The sequence below is a fragment of the Schistocerca serialis genome, chromosome 7 (genome assembly GCF_023864345.2).
Source record: "Schistocerca serialis cubense isolate TAMUIC-IGC-003099 chromosome 7, iqSchSeri2.2, whole genome shotgun sequence".
Classification (NCBI taxonomy): Eukaryota; Metazoa; Arthropoda; class Insecta; order Orthoptera; family Acrididae; genus Schistocerca; species Schistocerca serialis.
Window position 1 is genome coordinate 300,639,363 of NC_064644.1, and position 26,811 is coordinate 300,666,173.

Genomic DNA, 26,811 nt, shown 5'->3' on the forward strand with positions numbered 1-26,811 from the left:
ATCGTCCACGTTACACTTCCATACATGGCTACACTCCATACAAATACTTTCAGAAATGACTTCCTGACATTTAAATCTATACTCCATGCTAACAAATTTTTCTTCGTCAGAAACGCTTTCCTTGCCATTGCCAGTCTACATTTAATATCCTCTCTACTTCGACCATCATCAGTTATTTTGCTCCCCAAATAGCAAAACTCCTTTACAACTTTAAGTGTCTCATTTCCTAATCTAATTACGGCAGCATCAGCCGATTTAATTCGACTACATTCCATTATCCTCGTTTTGCTTTTGTTGATGTTCATCTTATATCCTCCTTTCAAGACACTGTCGATTCCGTTTAACTGCTCTTCCACGTCCTTTATTGTCTCTGACAGAATTACAATGTCATCAGCGAACCTCAAAGTTTTCATTTCTTCTCCATGGATTTTAATACCTACTCCGAACTTTTCTTTTGTTTCCTTTATTGCTTGCTCAATATACCCATTGAATAACATCGGGGAAAGGCTACAACCCTGTCTCACTCCCTTCCCAACCACTGCTTCCCTTTCATACCCCTCGACTGTTATAACTGCCATCTGCTTTCTGTACAAATTGTAAATAGCCTTTCGCTCTCTGTATTTTACCCTTGCAACCTTCAGAATTTGAAAGAGAGTATTCCAATCAACATTGTCAAAAACTTTCTCTAAGTCTACAAATGCTAGAAACGTAGGTTTGCCTTTCCTTAATCTAGCTTCTAAGATAAGTCGTAGGGTCAGTATTGCCTCACTTGTTCCAACATTTCTACGGAATCCAAACTGATCTTCCCCGTGGTCGGCTTCTATCAGTTTCTCCATTCGTCTGTAAAGAATTCGCGTTAGTATTTTGCAGCTGTGACTTATTAAACCGATAGTTCGGTAATTTTCACATCTGTCAATACCTGCTTTCTTTGGGTTTGGGATTATTATATTCTTCTTGAAATCTGAGGGTATTTCGCCTGTCTCTTACATCTTCCTCACCAGATGGTAGAGTTTTGTCAGGACTGGCCGTCCCAAGGCTGTCAGTAGTTCTAATGGAATGTTGTCTACTCCGGGGGCCTTGTTTCGACTCAGGTCTTTCAGTGCCCTGTCAAACTCGTCACGCAATATCATATCTCCCATTTCATCTTCATCTACATCCTCTTCCATTTCCATAATATTGTCCTCAACTACATTGCCCTTGTACAGACCCTCTATAAACTCCTTCCACCTTTCTGCTTTCCCTTCTTTGCTTAGAACTGGGTTTCCATCAAAGCTCTTGATATTCATGCAATTGGTTCTCCTTTCTCCAAAGGTCTCTTTAATTTTCCTGTAGGCAGTATCTATCTTACCCCTAGTGAGATAAGCCTCTACATCCTTACATTTGTCCTCTAGCTATCCCTGCTTAGCCATTTTGCACTTCCTGTCGATTTCATTTTTGAGACTTTTGTATTCCTTTTTGTCTGCTTCATTTACTGCATTTTTATACTTTCTTCTTTCATCAATTAAATTCAATATTTCTTCTGTTACCCAAGGTTTCTACTAGCCCTCGTCTTTTTACCTATTTGATCCTCTGCTACCTTCACTATTTCATCCCTCAAAGCTACCCATTCTTCCTCTACTGTATTCCTTTCCCCCATTCCTGTCAATTGCTCCCTTATGCTCTCCCTGAAACTCTGTACAACCTCTGGTTCTTTCAGTTTATCCAGGTCCCATCTCCTTAAATTCCCACCTTTTTGCAGTTTCTTCAGTTTTAATCTACAGTTCATAACCAATAAATTGTGGTCAGAGTCACATATGCCCCTGGAAGGGTCTTACAATTTAAAAACTGGTTCCTAAATCTCTCTCTTACCATTGTCTTAGCATTATATAATCTACCTGATACCTTGTAGTGTCTCCAGGGTTCTTCCATGTATACAACTTTCTTACATGATTCTTAAACCAAGTGTTAGCTGTGATTAAGTTATGCTCTGCGCAAAATTCTACCAGACGGCTTCCTCTTTCATTTCTTAGCCCCAATCCATATTCACCCCTATGTTTCCTTCTCTCCCTTTACCTACTCTTGAATTCCAGTCACCCATGACTATCAAATTTTCGTCTCCCTTCAGTACCTGAATAATTTCTTTTATCTCATCATACATTTCATCAATTTCTTCGTCATCTGCAGAGCTAGTTGGCATATAATCTTGTACTACTGTAGTAGGCGTGGGCTTAGTGTCTATCTTGGCCACAATAACGCGTTCACTATGCTGTTTGTAGTAGCTTACCCATACTCCTCTTTTTTTTATTCATTATTAAACCTACTCCTGCATTACCCCTATTTGATTTTGTATTTATGACCCTGTATTCATGTGACCAAAAGTCTTGTTCCTCCTGCCACCGAACTTCACTAATTCCCACTATATCTAAATATAACCTATCCATTTATCTTTTTAAATTTTCTAACCTACCTGCCCGATTAAGGGATCTGACATTCCACGCTCCGATCCGTAGAATGCCAGTTTTCTTTCTCCTGATAACGACGTCCTCATGAGTAGTCCCCGCCCGGAGATCCGAATGGGGGACTATTTTACCTCCGGAATATTTTACCCAAGAGGAGGCCATCATCATTTAATCATACAGTAAAGCTGCATGCCCTCGGGAAAAATTACGGCTGTAATTTCCTCTTGCTTTCAGGCGTTCGCAGTACCAGCACAGCAAGGCCATTTTGGCTAGTGTTACAAGGCCAGGTCAGTCAATCATCCAGACTGTTGCCCCTGCAACTACTGAAAAGGCTGCTGCCCCTCTTCAGGAACCACACGTTTGTCTGGCCTCTCAACAGATACCCCTCTGTTGTGGTTGCACCTACGGTACGGCTATCTGTATCGTTGAGGCACGCAAGCCTCCCCACCAACGGCAAGGTCCATGGTTCATGGGGCAAAGGATTTCGTATGTATCAGCAGTTAAATCTTCACATATTAGTTCAAAGTGTGTCTTGAGTAAATTCAGAAACGGGTAATGACGCAAAACCTAAATCTATGGAATTTGCAAGATTTCGTTTTGTTATTCCGAATTCCTGAGGCGAAGAGTTAGTGATCGATCGACAATACTTCTCTGTTGACTGATTGTTTCCATTTCTGCATCGTCATTTACTGCCTGATCTATGTCCCTGTACACAATTATCAAATTACTGTCTTAAATATTTATCACTTCGTTACAAGGTGGCAGTAACAAGTTAATCTCATCTGCACTGTGATTTCTCAATTTGCTTTCAGCCTAATATTACATTTTTCACACGTCATGATTGCCACACTATTATGCACAATAACACAAAAAAACAACAATTTTAAAAATAAAAATTGGAAGACACACTAAAACAACACTGAAAATAATAAATATCCAATTAGTTGTAAACGCGACTGCGATATTCTTAATGCAAATCGACATGCATGCCACAACTGCTTCTGTTATTACAATATTGTACAGCAATGAGAAACGACAACTACAAAGGAAATTCTCTATACAATTATGCGTTAGCAATAACAATAATTTCTAATCGTGCACTAATTATTCAAACTACAAGAAAAATCAGAAGATTCCAGTGAGGTATGCTCGGCTAAGGGTCGACAGGTGAAACTTCTCGATTAAAATGTTTTTACTTAAACTGCTGAATACTTACTCAATGTTCTTAAGCTGCTGAGTGAAACTGAACGTACTGAGCCTACTTTCTGTTTATTCTTATCATTTCAACACTGACCTACAGAATTTGCCTTGACAAACAGAACTCGAAATTTTCCTATTCATTAATTACTCACAATATTCAAGGATAACGCGATCTGACTGCTTTAAAACTGATAACCTGACTTCAAATAATTATACAAAAGAATGGCCCTGAATTAGAGGAAATGCTAACAATAACCTATACGTATCATAAGTCACTTTCCTCACAAAAATCTTCATCATACGAACTACTCCCGTACAGCAAGCGCCAATACAGCTAACTAAATAAAAGATTCTACTTACTGTGGGGTCTAACTACTAATAGGCATGTGGTTAGCAAAGGAAAGATTTTCTTGCAGAGCAAACTATGTATTTACCTTAAGAATGGGACAACCAGTTCAAAAATCATCAGTAATAAATGACGGATATAAATTCAGACCGTCCGCTCGTGCTAATACTGCAGACCTCCAGCACTGCTAATTACGAGTATTAACCTTTAACCTTCATCACTGCTGACTACTCACTCCCAACTTCCATCACTGCTGCCTGTTCATCTCCAAGTTCCACCACTGCCGGCGATTCACTTCCAACTACTAGTCCGACCAGCCACAGAGTCTCTTACAGAGATCGCACAGCGCTGTCCAAGTTACTAATGCAGAGCGCTACATACCGCTGCCAACATACAAACACATAAACAGGCTACTTGCACTGTAAGCAGCTAATGGTCTGGATTTCATTGTAATTTCATTCTTCGAGAGCTGCTAGATCACCAGTGGTATCTGTTCTCTGTTCTTCGGACATGTCCAATGGTTTACGTTTTGCAAGAAATCGGATCTTGCTAATGGAAGCAAGTCTAAAGAAAAATCAAGACACGTTCATAGGATTTATCGACCTGGAAAAAGCATTCGACAATGCAAAATGTTCGAAATTCTAAAAAAAAGACGGGTATTATACGAAACATACAAGAGCCAAGAGGGAACAATAAGAGACCAAGAACAAAGCACTCGGATTAAAAAAAGGGTGTAAGCCAGACGTGTAGTGTTTGGCCCTACTGTTTAGCCTATACATTGAAGAATCAATGACGAAATAGAAGAAAGGTTCAAGAATGGAATTAAAATTCAATGTGAAAGCATATCAATGATAAGATTCGCTAATGACTTTGCTGTCCTCAGTGAAAGTGTAGAAGAATTACAGAATCTGCTGAATGGAATGGATAGTCTAACGAGTACAGAATAAGGACCGAGAGTAAATCGAAGAAAGACGAAAGTAGCAGGAATGAGGATAGCAAGTAATTTCATATCAGAATTGGATATGTCGAAATAGATGAAGTTACGGAAGTCTTCTACCTAGACAGGAAAATATCCTATGACGGACAGAGTAAGGACGATATCAGAAGCAGGCTAGCACTGGCAAAAAGGGATTCCTGGCCACGAGAAGTCTACTAGTATCAAACAGAGGCCTTAATTTGAGGAAGAAATTACTGAGAACGTACGTTTGGAGCACAGCATTGTATCGTAATGAAACATGGACTGTGGGGAAACCGGACCAGAAGAAAATCGGAGCGTTTGGGATGTGGTGCTACAGAAGAATGTTGAAAATTAGGTGGACTGACAAGGAATGAGGAGACTATCCGGAGAATGGGAAAGGAAAGGACTATATGGGAAACATTGACAAGAAGAAAGGAGAGAATGGTAGGACATCCTCTAAGACATCACGGAATAACTTCCATGGTACTGGATAGAGCTGTAGAGCTAAAAATTGTAGAGGAAGAGAGAGATTGGAATACATCCAGCAAATAATTGAGGAGAAAGGTTGCAAGTTCTACTCTTGAGATGAAGAGGCTGGCACAGGAGAGGAATTCGTGGTAGGCCACATGAAACCAAGCAGAAAACGATGACTCAAAAAAATTGTGCCTTAGTTTATGAATAACCTTCGTACTACAGCCGTCTGCACTGATCTCGTAGAGAGGAAGTATCCAGAGATGTTATACATGGTATTCTAAAATTCCCCCTACCAGACTTCTAGGACTTTTAGATGGGACTGAGTAGTTTAATATTCTTAACTCGAATCCATGTCTGCAAACGTACCGGTTCCAAGTTACAACCAGTTGAAAACATGTTGATAACGTAGCTACTTTTACAAGTAATTTATTAATCGCGACCCAGTACATCACTTATTTTATAATTTCATTTACTAATAAGCAAAAAACAAAAATGAAACTTAATCAGTTTTCACAGACGCTGCTCTTTACAGTTGTACTTGTCTTTTTCATAGGAGGGGTTAGCATTCTGATCCACTGCAGGTAAGGTCTGATGTGGCGCCCACCACTTTCGGTGCACGCACTGTACCCACGAATGATGTTGCTCACTTCAACGTGATGCAGTATGGGCTCTTCCAATTAGCGTGTGCGGTGTCTCCTTGGAGCACCACAATCACGCCTGTAGTGAAGGTACTCCTTTCTCGAAGCCGTTGCGTGATTGTGGTGAAAAGCGTATGCCCTGGAGTCGGACGTTGCGGATAACGATATTGACAGATTGTAAAATGTTAACTTTCACGACCGGAATTGTCACAATTAATAAAATATTCCGGGCTATTATGCCGTCGTCTAAGGGATTTAACTTCAAAACCCGACGTTTCGTCCCCATCTGCGGGGGACATTTTCAAGGGGGATAGTAACTTTGTTGAACGTCCGATTCACACCCTGCCTCTCAGTATATCAGTCGCAGTATGAGCTGTGTGGTATTTACAGAAACAATTGGTTCCTCTGATCGGTTAATTCAATGTTTGCTATCTTAGGTTGGAATGGAAGTCCCGTACTCTTGGACAGAGCGTAGGGGAGCGATACGGAAGACCCGCACCGCTGTACTAGGCAAGGTTTTAGTGGAGGTGGTTTGCCATTGCCTTCCTCCGACCATAATGACGACGAATGATGATGATGAAGACGACACAACAACACCCAGCCATCTCAAGGCAGGAAAAATTCCTGACCCCGCCGGGAATCGAACCCGGGACCCCGTGCTCGGGAAGCGAGAACGCTACCGCGAGACCACGAGCTGCATCTTAGGTTAGTGCTGGGTAAACGGTTGACGGCTTCACAAGGGTGACGACGCTTGGCTGTAAATTTCTTGGCTTTTCCATATGTTTTGGAGTGCAGCTTGTTTGTCTGTGTCGTGTGCGAGGCTACCTTAGGTGCTGCTGCCGTCGGGTGCAGTCAGTGGGACCTACACTATCTCAAGGGGCCGTAGTGCAACGACACAATGTCGATGAGATGGCGCCTTCCTTAAGAAAATTTTTTAGTTATGCATGCTAACTAAGAAGAAGCTGACGGTACTGATTCTACTGGGCCCATCGGGGTGCAGAATAGATAAACTGAAATTGTTGTTTGAAGGATTTTGTTTTTTCTATTTCTTTCTAAGTTGATTTAAATGGTGTGAAATTGTGTCTTGCTTAAAGTCCTCTTGACAAAGTTTGGCTATATCCTTGTGATGTTTAAATTTTTTATGCAATTGCTACATTTTTGAAACTGAAGTTCAAATACAGTTGAGGTATAATTTTACTAGCTATGTCTCTTTGTTCACGTTACGAGATTGATTTTGTCTTACATTGAGGCATTCACATGTAAATATTATATTTTTGTGAAGAATTTACGCTTTTAATTATTGTGTGTTATATATCACTTGCTAATCGCCATTGGCTCCGAACCATAAATTCAGTATATTGTCAGTTTTAGCTTTTCATTTATTGTTAAATTTTATTTAAATAAAGTTTACTCAACCGTGTGCGGCACGCGTTCTTGCCTTTCATAACTTGGTGTTTTGTAACAGCGGTAGTGGCATCTCGTTTCCTTGTTTGTTATTGGCGCCACTGAGTTTGCTAGTATTGTTTGTCCACGAGTGGCAGCACCAGCGGTTATCGATAGGCAGTACTGTAGTACTATCTTTGGTGCGACTACTTGTGTTTCCGGGTCGCCGTGTGTGTCAGGCAGTTTGTCTTCAGACGGAGCAGCGAGGAGGTGGGCAGCGCGAGGGCAGGCAGGGACCACTGGCGGCGTGCAGGCATTGTTGGATCGAGGGGCTGTGGCCGACGACCGAATGATTGAAGTTGAGTAAACCTTATCCAGTAGTGAAACCTCCAATGTTTGAGTTCTCACTGTTGTTAGCATGTTGCTGCTCCCGGCAACCGCAACAAATGGAATCTGTCTGGTTGGCGGAAGCTATTAGCCGTCTTCTACTGTTTGATATTCGTTTGAATTTGGTGTTGTTATTGGTGAAGTGCAACCAGCGGTATCTTACTGCCTAGTGCCCGCTAACGCCCCAGGTACCTGCCCTGGAGGTTAGCGTAATTTGCGGCAGTGTACTTTTCCTCACCTTGCCGATGCTGTCCAGCATGGCGCGTAATTTGACATCTTCTTTGATTGGGGTATGGATAATTGTTTTCCTTGTCTATCTTGGTTATAGTGATTCCTTCTGCCTTTCGGTGTTTTAAACACCAGATTCTGGTGACGCATTGCTATCTGTCACTTCGCCCTCACCTGAACTATTCCATCGTTGTACTGGTTATCTGGCGTTAACTGGATTTGGTAAGAGGGTTGATCGGCGTTTGAACTACCTCTAGTTTGAGTTGCCCTCCTTAAGTCAAAATTACTCTTGGCTGCCAGTCTCACTGCTTGCACAGCTGTAGTGACCTTCCTCAAGTCGATCCGTGGAGCACTGTCTGTGGATCACTCTGTCTTACTTGGTCAAGTCGACATAATTGTTTAAAATTTACCCTAATGTTTTAACGTGTAATTGCCTTCCTCACTTGTAATTCAGACCTTCAGCTGTTAAGTGTTTGTAACATTGTTTGTGGCTTTCAGCTGACAAAGAAGTTTCGATTCTGTCCTGACAAGGCCTTCAGCCATCACTATAGCTTTTTACGTTTTGTTAAGATTGTTTGAAAAGGTTTTTGTATTTTTAATGTGTAATTGCTGTCCTCACTTGCAATTCAGGCTTCAGCCGTTAATTGTTTGTAGCATTGCTTGTGGCCTTCAGCCAACAAATAATTTTCAATTCTGTCTTAATAAGGCCTTCAGCCCTCACTATAGCTTGTTACAGATCTTTGATTGTTTAAGATGAAAATACCTTAGTATTTGTTAACATGCAACTGTTTTCCTCACTTGTAATTCATGTCTTCAGCTCTTGAGTATTCTAAAGTTGCTTGTGGCCTTCAGCCGACAAATAATTCTGAATTCTTTCTTAGTAAGGCCTTCAGCAGTCAGTGTCATAAATTCCTTTAAAATGATTGTTGAAAATTATTTCCTCAAATAAAGTGTGTTTACTGTAGCCAACGTTAGCTGATTACGGCCCCAGCCACAATCGTTGCTTTATCCTGCCTCTCCCAAACTACCAGGTCACATTTACCATTACTGTAGCCTAAATATCTATGCTATGACCAGTGTACCGTGCTGTTACGCTATTATGTTGTAAATGATAACTGAAAACCGCAGCTGCCGACATGTGTTGATCTTATACCACGATGTGGACAGCTGAAAATGTGTGCGCCCCGACCGGGACTCGAAACCAGGATCTCCTGCTTACATGGCAGACGCTCTATCCATCTGAGCCACCGAGGACACAGATGAATATCGCGACTCCAGGGACTTATCCCTTGCACGCTTCCCGTGAGGCTCACATTCCCAACTGTCCACAATTCTACTTATGTATTGTACTTTATTGACATTTGGCCACCCACTCATTACTCGCGCACGCTTTGGCGATTCCCGTAAGAGTTTGGGCAACCTGTGCACATTCGCACAGACGAAGGTCAACGGCTGCAAGGTCATCAACAGTAACTGTTCTTTCGAGAACTAGTTACTGTCTTCGTGTATATAGTTAAAGCCTACCCAGCCGTTGACCTTCGTCTGTTCGAAAGTGCACAGGTTGCACAAACTCTTACGGGAATCGCCAAAGCGTGCGCGAGTGATGAATGGGTGGGCAAATGTCTACAAGGTACAATACATATGTAGAATTGTGGACAGTTGGGAATGTCTCACTGGAAGCGTGCAAAGGATAAGTCCCTGCAGTCACGCTGTTCATCTGTATCCTCGGTGGCTCAGATGGATAGAGCGTCTGCCATGTAAGCAGGAGGTCCCGGGTTCGAGTCCCGGTCGGGGCACACATTTTCAGCTGTCCACATCGTGGTATAACAACAACACCTGTCGGCAGCTGAGGCTGTCAGTTAGTCATCATTTACTCCAGGGAAAAGCTGCACGGTCATCAACAGTAACTTATTTCGAGAACTAGTTACTGCCTTCCTATTATGTTGTGGTAAATAAGGGAAGTAAATACGTGATTGTTACATTGTATCCGTAAATCTGTCTGGTTCTCCTACTCCCGCAGACAGGTGCTCTGCCATCACCTATCCGACAGGTACAGTAATGGTACTAAAATTCATTGTGGAAGGATATCAGTGATCAAGTTCACTGACGACATTGGTGCCCTCAACGAAAGTGAGAAAGAATTACCTGACTTTGTGAATGGAATGAGTCATTGATCACCAAACTTTATTGTCCAGTGGCCAATACTGACGCATGTAACATCTTATTATTAACTGTTAACCTACATACATTGGTGAGTTATGAACCTCCAATTGAAAACCCGCAACGAGGGCGCGATAAATTGATCACTATCCCCCAAGTACTGATCTTTACTCGTCAGAACCATTTGGAACATTTCAGGCTGATTGTCGTCTGTTTCAGATTGATGCCAACTGCATCCATCAAACAGTTGTGACACTGTAGTTGCATGGTGAAGGTTTGATTTCACTACCTCTGCGAATTGCTTTAATTAATAATAGTAGTTTTATTTATATTTAATTGCACTATAGAGTATAAGACATCTTTCTTTTACTCACTGCGTTGTATTACACAAGACTTAATTTGATTTGATATTCTTTGCTACAGTACATTTGAAAATGACCGGCTCTGTAGGGCCTATGTGTGAAAATGTGTACCATAGAAGCTGATCTGTTGGGATCGCGCACGCCCAATAATACAAGACAAACAGTATCCCGTCTCACATCCTCTAACCCCGCAGTTGCCGCGCTACATACCCGTCTGCTCTTGAAGTAAGGGGCCAGCTTTCCCTAGATCACTGCCGACTTGATCAACATCAATTAAAATTAAGCACACTTTAAAATACTGCTGTCTCTGCAAGTATTTTTGCTTGTTACTGAACATGAAAAATATACTCTCAAGATTCGGCTGATAGTTGCTAGACACACACACTGAATCACGAAAGACACTGGTATTAGCATGTTTATTCAAACACAGAGATATGTAAACAGGCAGAACACGGCGCTGCGGTCGGCAACGCCCATATAAGACAAGTGTCCGGCGCAGTTCTTAGGCCGGTTCCTGCTGCTACAACGGCAGATTATCAAGATTTAAGAGAGTTTGAACGTGGTATTACAGTCGGTGCACGAGTGATGGAACCCAGCATCTTCGAGGTAGCAACGAAATGGGAATTTTCCTGCACGATCATTTCACGAGGGTACTCTGAATATCAGGAATCCGGTAAAACATCAAATCTTCGACGTCGCTGCGGCCAAAGGACGGGATCAGCGACGACTGAAATGAATCGTTCAGCGTGACAGAAATGCAACCCTTCCGCAAACTGCTGCAGATTTCAATGATGGGGTATCAACAAGCATCAGTTAGCAAACAATTCGACGAAACATCACCGATAAGGGCTTTCGAAGCCAAAGGCCCACTCGTGCACCCTTGATGATTGCACGAATCAAAGTCTTACGCTTCGCCTGGGCCCGTGAATGCGGACATTGAGCTGTTGATGAAACATGTTACCTCGTCAGACTAGTCTCGTTTCAAATTGTATAGAGAGGATGGACGTGTACCGGTATGGAGACAATAGCATGAATCCATGGACACCGCATGTCATCAGGGGAGTGTTCAAACTGGTGGAGGCTCTGTAATGGTGTGGGGCGTGTGCAATTGGAGTGATATGGAACCCCTGTTACGACTAGATACGACTCTGACACGTGACACGTACATAAGAATCCTGTCTGATCACCTGTATCCATTCATGACCATGACGCATTCCGGCGACTGGGGCAATTTCAGCAGGACAATGCGACACCCGACACGTCCAGAATTGTTAAAGAGTGGCTCCAGGAACACCCTTCTGAGTTTTAACAATTCCTCTCGCCACCACACATGAACATTATTGAGCATATATAGGATGCCTTGCAACGTGCTGTTCAGAAGAGATATCCAACCCTTCGTACTCTTACGGATTTATGGACAACCGTGCAGGATTCGTGGTGTCAATTCCATCCAGCACTACTTCAGACGTTAGTCAAGTCCCATGCCACGTCATGTTGCGGCACTTCTGCTTGCTCGCGGGGGATCTGCACAATATTAGGCAGGTGTACCAAATTCTTTGGCTCTTCATTGTATTACAGCGTGGTTGTAATTAAAATTCCGCTACTTGAGCTAGCGTAACAGGAAAACTATTTGCCCAACTGTTGAGGAATGACGTTCAGACTGTGTGCTGCAGGATTTATATTGTTAGTCGTGTTAGTGTCATGACTTGCTGTTAGGCTCCGGTGCTGGTTCGGGAATGGAGATACTCGGCCGCCAAGGACCAAGGACATGCAACGTGAACGGCACACGTAACTGTCATCTGCTTCGACAGCACGTGATCGCTCCTCTTCGGGAGAAAGGAGCTTTGAATTCAACTGTTTCGATCCACAGTGCAGTTTCAACTCACACTGTTGTGATGTCACTCGGTTACTCCGTAACAGACTTACAGAAAACTGAAGCATTGGCCGATCGTTCCAACCCTGCTAGCCTCCGAGATCACGAGATTTGTACCAGTGTGATTTCTGGTTTTGGGGTTACCTGAAGGACAGATTTTATCAACAAGACACTAACACACTTTGGAAGTTGAAGATGAGCAGAGCAAGGGAGGTAGCCAAAATCCCACCCGAGATTTTTCAGGAAGCAGTAGAGCAATCGAAAGTGCGGTTTCAGACTCTCATAAACACACATCGAGCAACGTTTGTAACCTGTAACGTAAACATGGTACACAAGTAAGATTTTACCCCACCACGGTTGGGGGCATCTTAAATGAGTTGTGTATGCTGAATCAGCTCCCTTCAACAGCGTGTTCATGACGACTGTGATGCTATTCGGCGAGAGGCTACATCAAAACAAGAACCTTCACAGACGTCAGCCACAGCACACAACATTTCAAGCCCTTTTTGGGCGTTTTTGTGATCATGGTTCCTCTTACAGACCAACATGCGCGGAGGTGGCGGGCTGTGCATACACGAGATTTGGATGTGATTCAGCTCTGTATTGTGTTTCGGAACGATTTGTGGTTATTGCATGAATACTGCCCGTTTCCAGACACATTCTCATAGGACCTTTGTTCCTCCATATATTCTTTTTCAAACTCTCTTTCAAATACTCTCTTTCAAATTCTGAAGGTGGCAGGGGTAAAATACAGGGAGCGAAAGGCTATTTACAACTCGTACAGAAACCAAATGGCAGTTATAAGAGTCGAGGGACATGAAAGGGAAGCAGTGGTTGGGAAGGGAGTGAGACGGGGTTGTAGCCTTTCCCCGATGTTATTCAATCTGTATATTGAGCAAGCAGTGAAGGAAACAAAAGAAAAATTCGGAGTAGGTATTAAAACCCATGGAGAAGAAATAAAAACTTTGAGGTTTGCCGATGACATTGTAATTCTGTCAGAGACAGCAAAGGACTTGGAAGAGCAGTTGAGCGGCATGGATAGTGTGTTGAAAAGAGGGTATAAGATGAACATCAACAAAAGCAAAACGAGGGTAATGGAATGAAGTCAAATTAAGTTGGGTGATGCTGAGGGAATTAGATTAGGAAATGAGACACTTAAAGTAGTAAAGGAGTTTTGCTATTTGGGGAGCAAAATAACTGATGATGGACGAAGTAGAGAAGATATAAAATGTAGACTGGCAATGGCAAGGAAAGCGTTTCTGAAGAAGAGAAATTTGTTAACATCGAGTATAGATTTAAGTGTCAGGAAGTCATTTCTGAAAGTATTTGTATGGAGTGTAGCCATGTATGGAAGTGAAACATGGACGATAAATAGTTTAGACAAGAAGAGAATAGAAGCTTTCGAAATCTGGTGCTACAGAAGAATGCTGAAGATTAGATGGGTAGATCACGTAACTGAGGGGGTCTTGAATAGGGTTGGGGAGAAGTTTGTGGCACAACTTGACTAGAAGAAGGAATCGGTTGGTAGGACATGTTCTGAGACATCGAGGGATCACCAATTTAGTACTGGAGGGCAGCGTGGAGTGTAAAAATCGTAGAGGGAGACCAAGAGATGAATACACTAAGCAGATTCAGAAGGATGTAGGTTGCAGTAGGTACTGGGAGATGAAGAAGCATGCACAGGATAGAGTAGCATGGAAAGCTGCATCAAACCAGTCACAGGACTGAAGACTACAACAACAACATCCAGTCAGTAATTCTTCCCGGCAGTTTGTCGGTTTTATTAATGTTCACCCTGCATATAGAACAGAAGTGGACTCAGAATGGAGCCCTGTGGGACTCACTTTGAGATTTTTCACCAGCCACTTAAATTTACTACCTTTCTGACATTGTCTGAATTATTCAGCGCAATCTTCTGCGTTCTGTTTGTTAAGTGTGATTATATAATACACATAATATAGTAAGTAGTAGAAGATAAGTACTCGCTGCCACGTAATTCGCAATAGTTTGCTGAGAGTTGAAGAAAAGCGTAAAAGAGGACAGTGTCTGGTAACCTGCCGGAGAATGCCGAGCAAAACGAATGCAGGCCGAGATGCTGGGGGTTCGCGGCGACGCTGGTTGCTGGCGAGACCCGCGGAATGAGAAGCAGGCGGCCACAATGGGGGGAGAGCGCGACAGGTGGGAAGTTGCAGGTGAGCAGCCCGGCGCAGCGCAGCGCGGCGCTGGGGGCGGGCGGCGGATGCCGGAATAATTGAGCAGCGGCGGCTGCAGTAATGACCACCAGGGGCGCTGTAATCACGCGCAGATGAGACCGCGCCAGTGGCAGTGGCCCACCGTGGTACGCCGCGCTTTGCAGGGCTGGGCTCGGTTGGGGCGTCTTGTCTGCCGCCGCGGGCCCCACCGCCCACCCCTGGGGCCATCGCTACCTCCTTGCGACGGAACTGCAGCGCACTCCTTATCCTTCCGGTTTTAATGCTGGGAACGTTTTCGCGGACGTTCTCAGAGTTTACGGATGGAATATAGTGTGATGTATAATCTAGAATGTTTCCCAGGAAGCTCTACGTCTCAGTTCTGAGATACCGGGGAGAATAAAAAGCACGAAATTCTTTTCTTTTTCTTTATTACCCATAAAATCTGCGCTTACAGTGACGAGTATGGAATGTGCACAGAGTAAAACAGAAGTAATATCTGGCGTTCCCCAAGTTAGTGTTATAGTCCCCCAGTTTTTCCGAATCTACATAAACGATTTAGGAGACAATGTGAGCAGCCGTCTTAGACACTTTGTAGATGATGCTTTTATTTATCACCAGATGATCAAAACGAACTGAAGAATGATTTAGACAATATATTTGTATGGTGCAAAAAAGTGGCAATTTTCAGTAAATCACGAAAATGTGATACCATCCACATCAGAACTGAAAAGAATCCCTTAAATTTCAGTTACGCAATAAATTACACAAATCTGAAGGCTATAAACTCAACTAAACACTTAGGGATCACTATTACGAGTAACTTAAAACGGAAAGATCATATAGATAATGTTGTGGGGAAAGCAAACCAAAGAGTGCGATTTATTGTCAGAACACTTAGAAAATATAACAGCTTCAGTAAAAGACCGCTTACACTATGCTTGTCTTCCATCTTTTCGAGTAATGGTGTGTGGTGTAGAATTCCGATCGGATAGGGTTGAGGGAGATATCGGAAAAGTTCAAAGAAGGGCAGTTCATTTTGTGTTATCGTGCAATAGGGTAGAGTGCGTCACGGGTACGATACACGACTTGAGGCAGTCATTATCATGAAATTTCGATCACCAACTTTCTCCTCAGAGTGTGAAAATATTTTGTTGGCGCCCACCTACACAGGGAGAAATAATCATCATAGCAAAACAGAAATCAGAGTTCGCATGGAAAGCTGTACGTGTTCGTTTTTCCGCGCACCGTTCGAGAGAGGAACGGTAGAGAAGTGGCTTAAAGGTGGTTCAATGACCCATCTTCTGCGCACGTAACTGTGAATTTCAGAATAACCAACTAGATGTAGATGTGAAAACCTTCACCGAACGCTACTAAATTCGTACTTCACTATTTGAATTCCTGAGGGATGTTGTTGTTGTGGCCATCAGTTTCGGTAGTCTGTCCTCTTTATCTGTGAAGAACTATTACAACTTATACCAATTTTAGCCTGACTTCTGTGTTCAAGCCTTGGTCTTCCTCTTCAATTTTTGCGCCCCACATGCCCGCATCTCGTGGTCGTGCGGTAGCGTTCTCGCTTCCCACGCCCGGGTTCCCGGGTTCGATTCCCGGCGGGGTCAGGGATTTTCTCTGCCTCGTGATGGCTGGGTGTTGTGTGCTGTCCTTAGGTTAGTTAGGTTTAAGTAGTTCTAAGTTCTAGGGGACTTATGACCACAGCAGTTGAGTCCCATAGTGCTCAGAGCCATTTTTTTGCGCCCCACACTTGCCTGTACTTAAATTCCCTTCCCAAATTTTCCCTTGGTTTCTTATAGTGTTTGCTCAATGCACAGACCAAATAGCAACGAGGATAGGCTGAAACTATTTCACTACCTTCTCAATCTCTAATTCTCTTTCATGCCCTTCGTCTCTTACAACTACAGTCTGGTTGCTACAAAAGTTGTAAATAAATTTTCGCTCCCGGTGTTTTATCCTGTCTATCTTCAAAATTTGAAAGAGTCTAGTCCCGTCTACATTTTCAAAAATGGATAGGCAGAGTTCCGTGTTCTGGCTCTATAAGCTAGACCGGCCAATTGTGCCCGAACGACTGCCATGGTCATCCTCTGCCAACGACGTCATCGGATGCTTTATGGAGGGGCAAGTGGTCACCATTCCGCTCTTCCGGTAGTTGCCAGGTATTTAGACCTAGGAATCGCTACTAAGCAGAGGAGTAGCTCCCCTCGTGAGGCTGAGTGCACCTTGGGCCAGACCTCACACCGAGGAAAAATACCTAGCAGCACTGGCAGTCGAACTCGGATCCTCTGCATCCCAGTCAGCCACGCTCACCACTAAGCTACAGAGACAGAGCAACATATTCAAACGCTTTCTCTAAATTTACAACTGTAAGTAGGCTGTTTAGGTTTTTTTTATTGGTAACGCCACGTAGCGCTCTGTATGAAAATCACTGGCTGTGCTGTGTGCAGTCTGTGGCTAGTTTGCATTGTTGTCTGCCATTGTAGTGTTTGGCAGCTGGATGTTAACAGCGCAAGCGTTGCGCAGTTGGAGGTGAGCCGCCAGCAGTGGTGGATGTTGGGAGAGAAATGACGGAGTTTTGAAATTTGTAAGACTGGATGTCATGAACTGCTATGTATATTATGACTTTTGAACACTATTAAGGTAAATACATTGTTTGTTCTCTATCAAAATCTTTCATTTGCTAATTATGCCTATTAGTAGTTAGTGCCTTCAGTAGTTTGAATCTTTTATTTAGCTGGCAGTAGTGGCGCTCGCTGTATTGCAGTAGTTCGAGTAACGAAGATTTTTGTGAGGTAAGTGATTTGTGAAAGGTATGGGTTAATGTAAGTCAGGGCCATTCTTTTGTAGGGATTATTGAAAGTCAGATTGCGTTACGCTAAAAAATATTGTGTGTCAGTTTAAGCACAGTCATTTATAATTTTTCAAAGGGGACGTTTCACAACTTCTACAAATGTAAGTTTGCCCTTCCTCACCGAGCGAGATGGCACGGTGGTTAGCACACTGGACTCGCATTCGGGAGGACGACGGTTCAGTCCCGCGTCCGGCCATCCTGATTTAGATTTTCCGTGATTTCCCTAAATCACTCCAGACAAATGCCGGGATGGTTGCTTTGAAAGGGCACGGCCGACTTCCTTCCCTAATCCGATGAGACCGATGACCTCGCTGTTTGGTCTCTTCTCCCAAGCAACCCAACCCTTTCTCGTCTTATCTTCTAAGACAGGTCGTAGACTCAGTATTGTCTCCCGTGCTCTACATTTCTCTAGAACCCTAACTCATCTCCATCAGGGTGGGCTTCTATCAGTTTTCCATTCTTCTGTAACTAATTCGTGTTAATATTTTGCAACCATCACTTTTAAACTGATGATCTGAGTAGTCACAATCATCAACATCTGCTGCCTTCGGATTGGGTGTTATTACATTCTTGTTGGGGTCTGATGGTATTCCGAGCTTTGCCACGTATTTTCCGCACTGAGTGCAATATCTGTGTCCTGGCTGGTTTTTCGAAGGATCTCAATAATTGTGAGGGAATGCCATTTTCTCCAGGGTTGTTGTTCCCATTTAGGTGAATGTCGATACAGAAGAGCTACTCGTCGAGGCCGTGAAGGCTCTAGGGATGTGGACCGGCCTTACGGCGTCAGACAGATGCAGTTTGTAGAGGTATGGGGTCCCCACACCCCTCTGCTGGCCGCTTTATAGACTTTCCAGACCGTGGGGCCGCAACTACCCATTCGAGTATTTGGCCAGGTGCACTCCATAAAACCTCCCACCAAGGAAAGATCCTTATGAGTACCGGGAATCTTACTGGATTCTCCGCGTGGTAACTATCTACGCCGACCACTCAACTATGGAGGCAGACATTTGTTAATATTTCATTATTATGCCGGCTTATTTCCAGCGTTTTCAGAGCAGAAGAAAGTCATTGCTATATACGAAGAGTAGCGCGTGTGCACGATGGCCGTTGGTTGTATTTCACGTCAACGAGACTTTTCAGAAGACAAATTAAGAGATCCCACAGCTGTGAGTAATCATGTCGGGTGTTAACAAACTGGCTCAGCTGTATTTAACTCTTTTTTTCAGTTTTAGATCTAAAAAGCTAAAAAGCTCAGAACTTGGTAGCGCGCATTTTAATGGGCAATATGTGTTAATTGCCAACTTCTGAACGTTTTAGTTCTAATCTTTTTGTTACACGTTCATCTGAAGGTGTGCCTCTTACTGCCATGAAGCCGGTAGGGTCTAAAAATAAAGCTCTAAATTGTTTTGTTAGTACCAAAGACGAAATCTTTTCTGATCGAGATTGCAACACAGTACTTTGGTGTTTTGGTTGGCTGATTTGCCGGAGGGGACCGGACAGCGAGGTCATCGGTCCCATCGGATTAGGGAGCGATAGGGAAGAAAGTTGGCTGTGCCTTCTCAAAGAAACCATCCCGGAATTTGCCTGAAGCGGTGTAGGGAAATCACGGAAAGCCTAAATCAGGGTGACCGGACGAGGGTTTGAACCGTCGTCCTCCACAATGTGAGTCTAGTGTGCTAGCCACTGCTCTACCTCGCTCGGTTTTGATGATTTCTTTGACAGTGGGGAGAACGTTTTCCATTAATCCTATTTAATATACGCCGTTCACTGGTTTGACAGCGTATTGTTTCTCCAGCCGTCGTCAGGAGCTCTTCTGATGCTTTTTTATTCTGAAGATTTCATTATGTTCTACGAAATCTTCTTTCATTGCGTTGTCTCTCTAGTCTACTTGGTCGATTTCTCTCCCATTTTCCAGAGCTTTTCTTCATAGCCTTTTGTGCATCACACAAAACATAATGTGTAGATAATTTCCACCTTTCTACCAGTGCTCTTGATCTTATATTATCGTGCCATTTTTATCTTCTACGCCATTATATCCGATTCTACGGTTTCCTGAAGAATTTATGCACTGTTTCATAACCGGACTCTTGTTAATTTTGTCTCAAGAATTGTTCAGAATCTTTGAGTCACTCTTCCAATATCCTGCTTACCTTTTAAAGTTTCTCCGTTCTTTTCATTTGAAAGAGCTCTGTACACAAGCTGTCCTTTGGTGCTCCGCAGGTGTTATCGTCTTTCCACTCTTATGCTTTTTTTAAAAATGTTTATAATGGCCCATTGCTTCCTATGTATTTGATTCCTCATATGAAGTACTTCTTCAGCTCACTTGTGCAACCCAGGCTCACGTACACTGTCCGTCTAAGAAGATCTGAGATTATCTTCACTCCTGGCGTGAAAACGACGTCAGCGCAATAGCTACCGTGACAGCTTGAGAAATAACTCTAGAGATATCCATTTCTGCCAATCAGTTGTGAGCAGACAGTGTGAAGTAGTGGATGTGTGGCAGTAGTGTGTCAACGATGTTGTGTCACAAATCGCATTGGAGCAACACCTGTAAAACACGTGCTTAAGGCACTCTTCCAGAATGATTTTAAGAAGGAAAGTGAGTTAAAGTGTGTCCCGCACACCTCGACTGCTGAAGAAAAGCACGACGCGTGGGTGCCTGCAGCGACTTGACAGAAATAAGAAAAATGCGCACAATTCTTTTCTGTAAATAACCATTATGGGCTTGGAGACTTCGTGATATCAGCAGGAGGACTGTGGTACACGGAGGCCGGTGCGGTACGCGGAGGCCGGTGTGGTCGAACACCTGAACCATTGAAACCGCCACGTTAACCTTCCTCTTTGAAACTTTTTAGACTCACTGGGTGTCCCATATCTTTTGTAATTGTTATCACAATCAACATAGCCGTCCTATTCCAGACACTGAACATTTTCTGGAGCTCTCAACATACTGCTATTTATTGCAGCCAAAAAGGCTTAACTCCACCATCAGACAACATAAATATGAACTGGAGGCAAGCATTCGAATGATGTATAATTACGTGGCGCAACATGTAGAGAATCTCACCATACCAGATGATTCGGAGGAAATGCCAAAGTAGCAACTAATTTCAGTGTACCTATCTGACTGGTACACTCAGTCCTTGTGAGGTTAGTTGAGGGGCTACTTGATTGGGGAGTAACTGTTGCACCCACGAAAACTGGCAACGGCTGGGAGAGTGGAGTACTAACCATATGCCCGTCCGTATCCACGTCCAGTGACGCCTATCAGGTGAAGATGACACAGCGGTTGATCGGAAGCATTGGATCTTCCGAGGCCTATTCGAATTGAATTTTAGTTTTCTTTATCTGGCTTTTGGATTGAAATTAACAGTTATTTACCTTGTTATCATTTAGCAAGTGGGATAGAGTGCAACGTAAGTATGCAAAAAAGTAACAATAGAACTTGGTAAAACAATTCTATGTTGTGCAAGATGATGAAAACTTAGATTGGAAAAACCAAAAAAGTTGATTGGCTAAAACCTTTCGGTTAAATTTCCTTTGCCATTAAAATAATTGCTAGATATGAAGATACAGATATCGCTAAGTTAACATATTTTAATTCAGTGATATCTTTCTGGATAATATTCTGTTGTAGCACCTCACTTAGGCAAAAAGGACTGACTGCGCAGAAGAAAATAATTGCAATTACATGTGGGGTTCTCTCACATAAATCTTGCAGGATTCCCTTTAATCAACTGCGAATATTGGCTCTAAACACTATGGGACTTAACATCTGAGGTCATCAGTCCCTTAGACTTAGAACTACTTAAACTTAACTAATCTAAGGACATCACACACATCCATGCCCGAGGCAGGATTCGAACCTGCGACCGTAGCAGCTGTGCGGTCCCGGACAAAAGCGCCTAGAACCGCTCGGCCACAGCGGCCGGCAACTGCGAATACTAACCACAGCCCCACAATCCATTTATTCACTCATGAATTTGCTATCAACAATCCATCTGAGTTTGAGAATAACAGAGATATCCACAACGATAGAAGGAAAAATGATCTGCCTAACGCTTTACTAATGCAAGTTTACCACAGAAAAACGTGAGATATATAGCTATAAGACTCTTTAACAGGTTACCCACTGGCATTACATCTCAGACAGCAGAAGTGTTTCCAAACATAGAGTCAAGTAGGTTCTCCTTGACAGATCTTTGTACACCACAGAGGAATTCTGAAAGAAATAATTAAAAGAAAACAGGGATAATTATCAACCGGTAAGTGGGCTGCATATACGAGGTGCGACAATAAAGTAATGAGACTGATAAGGAAAAAAATGTTGCTTGCCATTTTAGTCAAGTTTAGTGTTGTCTCTTTCAAAGTAGTTCCCTTCTGATTGCACACACTTTTTCCAGCGCTTCTGCCATTGACGTTAACATTTCTGGAACTCATCTTATGTAATATCCTCCAAGACTCTTGTCACAGCTTCTTGGACATCTTGTGTTGTTTGATAATGGTGTCCCTTGACCGCAGTTTTGACTCTTCGCACGCGATATATGGTGAATAAATTGGCTGTGGTAGTACTGAAATTTGTTTTGAGGTTAAAAAATTCTGTAGTGACAGAGAAGTATGGGATGGCGTATTATCGTGATGCAGAACCCAATTATCAACACTGTTGGCACAGACACGAAGAACTCTTTTACGAAGTCTTTCTAAAATTTCTTTGTTGTGATATTGGTTAACTATTTGTCCAGGAGGCACCCACTCTTTATGAACAATTTCCTTGGAATCAAAGAAGCACAAAAGCATGCATTTAACTTTTGACTTTGACATGAGAGCTTTATTTGAACTGGGTGATCCCTTTGAGCACCACTGCGAACTTTGGCGCTTTGTCTCTGGATCATACTAAAAAAAAAAACTTTCATCACCAGTGATAACATGGCTCAACAATTCTGGATTGATTTCCGTTTGCTCTAACTGATCGGCTGCCACATTTTTCCGTGTTTCTCGGTGTTGTGGTGTGAAATTTTTGGGGACCATTTTTGTACAAATTTTCTCATACCAAGATCTTCAGTTATTATTAGACGAACCGTTTCTCGATTGATTTTCAATTCTTCTGCAATTATTTTCACGGATAATCTTCGATCAGATTGTGCGAGTTCATGCACCCTGGCCAAGTTGACATCCTTCCGTGAGGTTGATGATCGTCCACTGCCGTCTTCATCTTCAACATTCGTTCTGCCTTCACTAAACATTTTATGCCAACGAAAAACTTGAGCTCTTGGCATAACCTCCTCTCCAAAAGCCTTTTGAAGACTTCCGTAAGTTGTCGTCGCGATTTCACCCAATTTAACACAAAAAGAAATGACATACCGTTGCGCAGTATTATGCGGTTCCATTTCCGTGACGAGAGACACAAACATGTATTAACTTATTACAGCACAACTCACGAATGAGCAGTTGCATCGATGTGCTGCTTGGACTAGAAGCAGCTTATAGACCAAGGTCAAAGATATTGTGCCTACGCAAACCTGCAGGGTTGCCACATCTTGCGAAGAAAATTAGTCTCATTACTTTATTGTCGCACCTTGCAGTCATTAAATATTTATTCATTTTTAATATTCTGTATGTTTGTTCAGATGACTTAATGACTTTTTTTATGGTCATCAGTCTACTGACTGGTTTGATGCGGCCCACCACGAATTCCTTTCCTGTGCTAACCTCTTCATCTCAGAGTAGCACTTGCAACCTATGTCCTCAATTATTTGCTTGACGTATTCCAATCTCTGTCTTCCTCTACAGTTTTTGCCCTCTACAGCTCCCTCTAGTACCATGGAAGTTATTCCCTCATGTCTTAGCAGATGTCGTATCATCCTGTCCCTTCTCCTGATCAGTGTTTTCCACATATTCCTTTCCTCTCCGATTCTGCGTAGAACCTCCTCATTCCTTACCTTATCAGTCCACCTAATTTTCAACATTCGTCTATAGCACCACATCTCAAATGCTTCGATTCTCTTCTGTTCCGGTTTTCCCACAGTCCATGTTTCACTACCATACACTGCTGTACTCCAGACGTACATCCTCTGAAATTTCTTCCTCAAATTAAGGTCGGTATTTGATATTAGTAGACTTCTCTTGCCCAGAAATGCCTTTTTCGCCATAGCGAGTCTGCTTTTGATGTCCTCCTTGCTCCGTCCGTCATTGGTTATTTTACTGCCTAGGTAGCAGAATTCTTTAACTTCATTGACTTCGTGACCATCAATCCTGATGTTAAGTTTCTCGCTGTTCTCATTTCTACTACTTCTCATTACCTTCGTCTTTCTCCGATTTACTCTCAAACCATACTGTGTACTCATTAGACTGTTCATTCCGTTCAGCAGATCATTTAATTCTTCTTCACTTTCACTCAGGATAGCAATAATTGTGTGGGTGATGCTTTTCCGAAAGTCAGATGGTATATCGCCAGACTCATATATTCTACACACCAACGTGAATAGTCGTTTTGTTGTCACTTCCCCCAATGATTTTAGAAATTCTGATGGAATGTTATCTATCCCTTCTGCCTTATTTGACCGTAAGTCCTCGAAAGCTCTTTTAAATTCCGATTCTAATACTTAATGACTATCGCAAAGTTTATCATGAATATGATCGATGGAACGCATAAATAATTTCGAGTGTTGAAGGAAATGGGTTGACGCTTAATCAGATCATAAATCGATATATTTTTTGACCCAGAACTCTCGTAGAAGGGACATTCTGTCGTCAAAAGGTAATCAAACAATCAGCGAAGTCAAGCATTTAAATTGTTAGAATTGAAAGTGAATGAAAAGCCCTCTTTGAAGCACATTTTCCAAGAAATTGTGTAGAAATAAATGCTTGTACCATTATGAATCAGTGTGCATGACTTGCATGTGGAGAATCCGGGTTCGATTGCTGGTACTGCCAGAGATTTTTGCCTTGTTGGTAGGACTGGAACGGACTGTACTCAGCCACACCCTTGAAACTGCATTGAAATGACGCCATTGGCTGACGACGGCGCGGCGGTAGGCCAGTTCCAATTGGCCCGTCTGTAGCCAGAAAGACGGAGTTTTGCTTTCTACCATCCTTAGACTGAAATGTGAAACATTATTTTTCACACTTTCACCTTATAAAATCTTATGGCGCCATAATATCATAATGTGAGAAGACTTTGTATATTCACATTATACACCGAAGTGCCACAGAAACTTGTATAGGCACACGTACGCATATACGAATATATATAAATGGGTAGAATACGGCGCTCGGAACTTTTGAGCAATCACACTGTTCGTGTGCCTCAGAATTCTTAGTCTGTCATCGCTGCATAGCGTTTGTGGTTAGCAGTATGGTATGTTTCAGCCACATTCATTCAGTGAACATTAGACGGGGGCACGATTTGCACTTGATGAAACTATCAAACACATACAGATGTACTCTACTCGGCACGGCCCCTCCCGCCGGAGGTTCGAGTCCTCCCTCGGGCATGGGTGTGTGTGTGTGTGTGTGTGTGTGTGTGTGTGTGTGTGTGTGTATGTGTGTGTGTGTGTGTGTGTGTGTGTGTATGTGTGTCGGTCTGTGTGTGTATGTCTTGTTCTTAGCATAACTTAGTTTAAGTGGTATGTAAGTCTAGGGACCGATGACCTCAGCAGTTTGGTCCCTTAGGAATTCACACACATTTGGACATCTACTTGGCAGATGTCGTTTTCAGTAGGCTTCCAGTCGAACTGACAAACTGTCGTGATGAGGCTAAGATGTTTCAAGTTCATGTTGAAAGGGTTCCTTACGGCATACTACTTTCTTGCGTACCAGATTTCCTCGCAGTAATTCAGATCCATGCAACGCCACATAATTTTTCACAGTTGATACTACAGAAAAAATTCTTTGGTTTTTATTCTATAGTCTTACTTTTCTGGTCTGAAATTTTCTCATTAGCTGTCCGTGAATTATGTAGTGATTGATTCCATGACCGAGTAGATTCGGTTCACATGGACCCAGGGCCACTACACCTTTGCTGATTATGAAGATATCTTGCATCGTCATAATTGCTGCCATTTCCTTTCTTCACGCAGGAAGTAAGACTTTCAAAAATAAATGATAAGAAGTACTGGAATGAGGAATATCCCGTGTGTCGTAATCCACTCTAGCACCACGAAGGAATGGTCCGAATGGGACGGAAATGGGTAGCTGTGATGCGCGTGTACAAACAAACAATATGATTACAATTCCCTTGAAATCGGATGATTATCCAAGAGAAAGAGCTTCACAAATCGAGCAAGTCAGTAACACGTTGGTCCACCTCCGGCCCTTATGCAAGCAGTTATTGCACTTGGCATAGATTGACAAGTTGCTGGATGTCGTTCTGATTGGTACCGAGCCAAATTCTGTCCAACCAGTGAGTTGTGTGGCTAGGGCCTCCTGTCGGGTAGACCGCTCGCCTGGTGCAAGTCTTTCGATTTGACGCCACTTTGGCGACTTGCGCGTCGATGGGGATGAAATGATGATCATTAGGACAACACAACCCCCAGTCCCTGAGCGGAAAAAATACCCGGCCCAGCCGGGAATCGCAGCCCGGGCACTTAAGATTGACATCCTGCCGCACTGACCACTCAGCTACCGGGGGCAACCGGTGCGTTAAATCGTTAAAATCCTGAAATGATTGGACGGCCCTCCCTATAATGCTCTAAACGTTCTCAACTGGGGAGAGATGCGGCGACCTTGCTGGCCAAGGTAGGGTTTGGCAAGCACCAAGACAAGCAGTAGAAATTCCCACCCTGTGCTCGGTGGGGCCGGGCGTTATCATCCACCAGGAGGAAGGTGGGACCCACTGCACCCCAGAAAAGGCGGACATACTGGTGCAAAATGACGTTCCGATACACCTGACCTGTTACAGTTCCTCTGTCAAAGACATGCAGGGGTGTACGTGGACCAATCATAATCCCAACCCATACCATCAAACCACGACCTCCATACAGTTCCGTTTGAAGGATATTAAGGGGTTGGTATTTGTTTCCTGGTTCACGCCAGATGAAAACCCGGCGAGAATCACTGTTCAAACTATACCTGGACTCGTCCGTGAACATAACCTCGGAACACTGTTCCAATGGCCATGTACTGTGTTCTTGACACCAGGCTTTACGGGCTATCCTGTGACCAGGGGTCAGTGGTATGCACCTTGCAGGTCTCCTGGTGAATAAACCATGTCTGTTCAGTCGTCTGTAGACTGTGTGTCTGGAGACAATTGTTCCAGTGGCAGTGGTAAGGTCCCGAGCAAGGCAGCCTGCAGTACTCTGTGGCCCTCTGCGG

The 26,811-nt window shown here is 43.2% G+C and overlaps 1 non-coding gene across 1 annotated transcript; it reads left to right on the forward strand.

Annotated features, from left to right (window-relative positions):
* Positions 1 to 9,774: 9,774 nt before the first annotated feature.
* Trnat-ugu (transfer RNA threonine (anticodon UGU)) lies at positions 9,775 to 9,848 on the forward strand. The gene has a single exon. It is a non-coding gene; the product is annotated as a tRNA-Thr (tRNA).
* The last annotated feature ends 16,963 nt before the right edge of the window (positions 9,849 to 26,811 follow it).